Below are 6,785 nucleotides of genomic sequence, written 5' to 3'. Positions count from 1 at the left end.
TAATAATAAAAAAATCCCAAAAACCACCGAAAAATAAAAATAAAAACTCAAAAAATTGAAAAAATTGCACGAAAAAATCCCCCTTGCAAAAGAACCCCCCCGGAAAAACCCAAAAAAATGCAAAATCCCCCCAAAATCGAAAAAAAAAATCCCAAAAAAACCCTTAAAATAATAAAAAAAATTTTAAAAATTTTAAAAATTGCACAAAAAAGTCATCCCAAACCCCTCCCGCAAAATAATCCACCCAGAAAAACCCAAAAAAATGCAAAATCTCCGCAAAATCCAAAAAAGAAAATCCCAAAAAATGCCGAAAAATAAAAAAAAAACCCCAAAAAATGGAAAAAAATTGCACGAAAAAATCCCCCCAAACCTCCCCACGCAAAAGAACCCCCCCGGAAAAACCCCAAAAAATGCAAAACTGCCCCAAAATCCAAAATAAAAAATCCCAAAAAATGCCAAAAAATAAAAAAAAAACCCCAAAAAATTGAAAAAAATTCCACGAAAAAATTCCCCAAATCTTAAAAAAATATAAAAAAAAAAAAAAATCCGGCCAAAATTTTAAAAAATACCCCCAAAAATTGAACAAAAAATCCTAAAAAACCCAAAAGAAATTCCCGAAAATACCAAAAAACCCCAAAAAAGCCGAAAATGGCGACTGTCGTAAAATTGCCGTAAAGCGCGGCTGCCGTAAAAAGCGCCGTAAAGCGCGACTGCCGTAAAGCGCGACTGTCGTAAAAGGGGCCGTAAAGCGCGACTGTCGTAAAGCGCCGCAAAAGGGGCCGTAAAGCGCGACTGTCGCAAAAGGCGCCGTAAAGCGCGACTGTCGCAAAAGGTGCCGTAAAGTGCGACTGTCGTAAAAGGTGCCGTAAAGCGCGACTGTCGCAAAAGGGGCCGTAAAGCGCGACTGTCGCAAAAGGGGCCGTAAAGCGCGGCTGTCGTAAAAGGGGCCGTAAAGCGCGACTGTCGCAAAAGGTGCCGTAAAGCACGACTGTCGTAAAAGGTGCCGTAAAGCGCGACTGTCGCAAAAGGTGCCGTAAAGTGCGACTGTCGTAAAAGGTGCCGTAAAGCGCGACTGTCGCAAAAGGGGCCGTAAAGCGCGACTGTCGCAAAAGGGGCCGTAAAGCGCGACTGTCGCAAAACTGCCGTAAAGCGCGACTGCCGTAAAGCGCGACTGTCGTAAAAGGTGCCGTAAAGCGCGACTGTCGTAAAAGGTGCCGTAAAGCGCGACTGCCGTAAAGCGCGACTGTCGTAAAAGGTGCCGTAAAGCGCGACTGCCGTAAAGCGCGACTGTCGTAAAAGGTGCCGTAAAGCGCGACTGCCGTAAAAGGTGCCGTAAAGCAGAACTGTCGTAAAAGGGCCGTAAAGCGCGACTGTCGCAAAAGGCGCCGTAAAGCGCGACTGTCGTAAAAGGGGCCGTAAAGCGCGGCTGCCGTAAAGCGCGACTGTCGTAAAAGGTGCCGTAAAGCGCGACTGTCGCAAAAGGTGCCGTAAAGCGCGACTGTCGTAAAAGGTGCCGTAAAGCAGAACTGTCGTAAAAGGGCCGTAAAGCGCGACTGTCGTAAAAGGTGCCGTAAAGCGCGACTGTCGCAAAAGCGGCCGTAAAGCGCGACTGCCGTAAAGCGCGACTGTCGCAAAAGGTGCCGTAAAGCGCGTCTGTCGCAAAAGGTGCCGTAAAGCGCGACTGTCGTAAAAGGTGCCGTAAAGCAGAACTGTCGTAAAAGGGCCGTAAAGCGCGACTGTCGTAAAAGGTGCCGTAAAGCGCGACTGTCGCAAAAGCTGCCGTAAAGCGCGACTGCCGTAAAGCGCGACTGTCGTAAAAGGTGCCGTAAAGCGCGACTGTCGTAAAAGATGCCGTAAAGCGCGGCTGCCGTAAAGCGCGGCTGCCGTAAAGCGCGACTGTCGTAAAAGGTGCCGTAAAGCAGAACTGTCGTAAAAGGGCCGTAAAGCGCGACTGTCGCAAAAGGTGCCGTAAAGCGCGACTGTCGTAAAAGGTGCCGTAAAGCAGAACTGTCGTAAAAGGGGCCGTAAAGCGCGACTGTCGTAAAAGGTGCCGTAAAGCGCGACTGTCGCAAAATGGCCGTAAAGCGCGACTGTCGTAAAAGGTGCCGTAAAGCGCGACTGTCGCAAAAGGTGCCGTAAAGCGCGACTGTCGCAAAAGCTGCCGTGAAGCGCGACTGTCGTAAAAGGGACCGTAAAGCAAAACTGTCGTTAAAGGTGCCGTAAAGCGCGGCTGTCGCAAAACTGCCATAAAGCGCGACTGTCGTAAAAGGTGCCGTAAAGCGCGACTGCCGTAAAGCGCGACTGTCATAAAAGGTGCCGTAAAGCGCGACTGTCGCAAAAGGGGCCGTAAAGCGCGGCTGCCGTAAAGCGCGACTGTCGTAGAAGGGGCCGTAAAGCGCGACTGTCGCAAAAGGGGCCGTAAAGCGCGACTGCCGTAAAAGCGCGTCTGTCGTAAAAGGTGCCGTAATGCACGAGTGCCGCGGAAAGGTGTCGTAAAGCGTGACTGTCGTAAAAGGGGCCGTAAAGCGCGACTGTCGCAAAACCGCGACTGTCGTAAAAGGGCTCGTATATCGCGAATGTCGCAAAATGGCCGCTCAGCCTCCCGGAATGGACTTTATTGCATTTCCCCAGCGCTGCCGTTCAGCCGTGTTTATCAGAGCGTTTGGACACGGGTGTTTAAAGCACTTTAATGGCCTCTCCCGCCGCGGCGCGGCTGCCGCGGGGCCTCTCGCAGCCCTCGGGCGCTGCTGGAGCCCCGTTTGCTGCAGGGGCGGTGCCCGCAGCCGCCGCCCCGCCCCTTTTGCGAGCTCCGCCCCTCGCCGCAGCCGCGAGTCCGCAGCGCGTCCCGCCCCCCACCTCCTTTTGGCACTGCGCGGCTCCCGTAGCCGCGGCCCCACCCCTTTTGCGAGCTCCGCCCCTCGCCGCAGCGCGTCCCGCCCCCCACCTCCTTTTGGCACTGCGCGGCTCCCGTAGCCGCGGCCCCGCCCCCCGCCTCCCCTTGGCACCGCGCGGCTCCTGTAGCCGCGGCCCCCGCCCCTTCCCGCCGCCGCCATTTTCTTCCCGTTTCCCGCGAGTGCGGCCACTCCTGCCGGCCCCCTCCGCCCCCTTTTCGGACCCAGCGGGGCCGGTGCCGGCCCCGGTCCCGCCGCTGCTGCTGCGTCTTTGCCGTTCCCCGCGGCTCCCGGCTCTGCGGTGCCGAGCGCGCCTGGCGCGGCCGCGCCGCGTCCCCAGCGCCCCCTGTGCGCGTTGCCGCCCCCCCAACCGCGGCGTTCCGAGCTGCCCACGGGCCCCGCGCGGGGCAGACGGCCCCGGTTCACCCCGTCCCTGCCGCCGTTTCGGCGCCATCCCCCGGTCCCGCCACAGCAGCCGGGCCCGCCCAGCCACCCCGTGCCGGCGCCGCGGCGTCCGCACCGGCGGCTGCGGCTCCTCCCGCCGCCTCCCCGCCGCTCCTCCCGCCCCTCGCCACCCCTCCGGGATCATCTCCCGCTGCCGCGGCCGCCCCCCCCGCCGCCGCCCGTGGTCGCTTTCCCGCTTCTGCCGCCGCCGCCGCCGCCGCTCCATGGCGGCCGAGCCGCGCATTCCCCCCACCGCACCCCTCCCGCTTCAGAGCCGCTGCATGGCGCGGCTCCGCCGCCGTCTGCCGCAACCGCGGCCGTCCCGGCGTTCCCTTCCGCGGCCGTGGCGCCGGCTGCCGTTTCCGCGGCTCTGCCGCCTCCCGCGCTGCCCGCCCGCCATGCGCCCGCCCGCCATGATGAGCCGGTGACGCAAGGCGCGCATGCGCAGTTGCTACAGCCGCCGCACCAGCGATATCACTCCGCGCCGCTTCATCTAACCACGGCGCCGCTTCCGGGATCGGCAGCGCACATGCGCAGTTCGATCTGCACGGCCCCGCCGCCATTCCCGCCGCAGCTTTGGTGCAGCCCGGTCTCGGTTCCGAGCCGCTGTCCGGCCGCAGCCGCCATCCCGGTGCCCGGACAAGCCGATTCCGCCGCCACCGGGTCCGCACACGGCGCCACAGCGGGCGAAAACTGCAGCGGCTCGCGTGTATCCTTCCGCCATCTCTGCCTCTGCCGGAGCTTGAGGAGCCGGGCAGGGCCGCATCACCGGGAGATCCCTCCGCAGCGCGGGACGCTGCACAGCCCACACCACCTGGTATCCCTCCGCGTTTTCGCCTTCCGCGCTCCCGGCACCGGGTGTGGGACTACTTTGTGTGCACGATTCAGCCGCATCCGCGCGCACAAACCGGGCGACGGGGCTGGAATGTGACAAATTCATAAATCCGGGACACACAGAGAATTATTTCGCCGCTGTAAGTGCCGACCCCTTGATCCCCGACACAAAAGAATTCCGACAAAGAACGGTTCCCAAACAGCTCCAGAGTCCCCGCCAGTGTTTGGGGCAGATTTCTCGACCCAAAATGTTAAAAACGCCCAAAATTTTAAAAGTTTAATAGTAATAAAACGGTTATAAAAAATAGTAATACAATTAGAGTAATGACGATTTGGATAATTTGAATTAGGGCAATATGAGTCAATAAATACAAAGAGTTATGGACGTGTCCGGTGTTAAAAACGCCAAGCACTTGTTTTAAAAATTTTTTTAAAAAGTTTAATAGCAATAAAATGGTTATAAAAAATAGAAGCACAATTAGAGTAATAAAAACGTGGACAATTTTAATTAGGACAATGTAAGACAATAAATACGAAGAGTTTTGGACGTCCGGTGTTAAGAACGCCAATCACTTGTTTTAAAAATTTTTAAAAATATTTTTATAGTAATAAAACGGTTATTAGTCACTCTAATTGTGTTACTATTTTTATAATTGTCCAAAATTATCATTACTGTAATTGTATTACTATTTTTCATAACCATTTTATTACTATTAACCTTTAAAAAATTTTAAAAATAAGTGCTTGGCGTTTTTCACGCGAGACGTCCATAACTCTTTGTATTTATTGTCTCGAATTTTCCTAATTAAATTTGTCCAAATTATCATTGCTCTAATTGTATTCCTATTTTTAAAACCATTTTATTACTATTAAACTTTTAAAATTTTAAAAACGAGTGCTTGGCGTTTTTAATATTGGACATCCATAACTCTTCGTATTTATTGTCTCGAATTTTCCTAATTAAAATTGTCCAATTTTTATTAATTGCGTTGCTATTTTTATAACCATTTTATTACTATTAAACTTTTAACAGTTTTTAAATCGTTCAATTTTAATTTTAAAAACGAGGGATTGGCGTTTTTAGCATTAAGGACGTCGCTTTTTGCTTGCATTTAATCCACAAAAAAGCTCTGCAAAAATCACCTTTTAAAGTATAATTTTAGAATTCTGCTTTTATCCTCAAAACCGCAGCTTTGGGATATAAATAAAAGGAAAATAAAGGAGATATGATTAGTTAGTGATTAATGGGAGGTTAATGGAGGGGAAAATTGGAAGTTTTGGGGGGGGAAATTGGGATTTTTTTTTGGGAAAAATTGGGAAAATTTCGGGAGGGAAATTGGGAATTTTTTTGGGAAAAATTGGCAAATTTTCAGGAGGGAAATTGGTGAATTTTTTTAGGAAAAAATTGGGAAATTTTCGGGAGGGAAATTGGGAATTTTTTGGGGAAAAATTGGGAAATTTTCAGGGGGGAAATTGGGAATTTTCTGGGGAAAAATTGGAAAATTTTCAGGAGGGAAATTGGGATTTTTTGGGGGAAAAATTGGGAAATTTTCGGGAGGGAAATTGGGATTTTTTTGGGGGAAAAATTGGGAAATTTTCGGGAGGGAAATTGGGAATTTTTTGGGGAAAAACTTGGGAATTTAAGGCGGGAAAAATTCGGAAAATTCTGGGGAAAAAAAGCAGAATTTTGAGGGGAAAAGTTGGAAATTTTTTGGAGGGAAAATTGGGGGGCTTCGGGGGAAAATTGGGGATTTTGGAAGGAAATTTTCAGGAATTTTGGGGAAAATTTTTGGGAATTTGGGGGGAGGAAAATGAGGAATTTTGGAGGGAAAAATTGGGAAACTTGGGGGGAAATTTTGGGAATTTTGGGGCGAGAAATCTGGAGGAGAAAAGAAGGGAATTTTGGGGGAAAAACTTGGGAATTTTGGGGCAGGAAATTGGGAAATTTTGGAGGGGATTTTAAGAAGAAAAATTTGGGGATTTTGGGAGGAAAATTGGGAATTTTAGGGGGGGAAATTTTTGGGAATTCTGAGGAATTTTAGGAAGAAAATTTTCGGGAATTTAGGAGGAGAAAATCGGTAATTTAAAATTGAAATTTAATTTAAAATTGAAATTAATTAATTTAAAAATTAATAAAACTTATTTTAATAAAATTAATTAAACTTAATTAATTTAATTTAAAATTAAAACAGGAAATAAAGGCACAGGTGACTCATTCAGGTGTGTCCAGGTGCGTTTATTGCTCGGGGTGGGGAAAGGGGGAGTGGGAGGGGCCACATTTGCATATCTGGGCCACGCCCACTGCACACCTGGGGGTCATTTACATAGCTGGGCCCAAAATCCACACAAATTCCCCCAATTTTGCCCAAAGTTTCACCAAAATCACCCAGAATTCTACGAAATTCTCCCAAATTCCTCAAAATTCCCCCCAAATTCTCCGAAACTCACACAAAAGTCCCCCCAAATTCACACAAAAAATCCCCAAAATTTCACAAAATTCATCCGAATTTCACACCAGAAGTGGCTGGGACCGCCAAAATCTCTCAAAATTCCCCCAAAATTCCCCAAAAATGGGCCTGGGACCTGGGACCCACTCAACTCCGAGACTCCGCCCCC

Source organism: Molothrus ater, unplaced genomic scaffold (assembly GCF_012460135.2).
Source record: "Molothrus ater isolate BHLD 08-10-18 breed brown headed cowbird unplaced genomic scaffold, BPBGC_Mater_1.1 matUn_MA698, whole genome shotgun sequence".
Lineage (NCBI taxonomy): Eukaryota > Metazoa > Chordata > Aves > Passeriformes > Icteridae > Molothrus > Molothrus ater.
Note: the sequence above shows the minus strand (reverse complement) of the source record.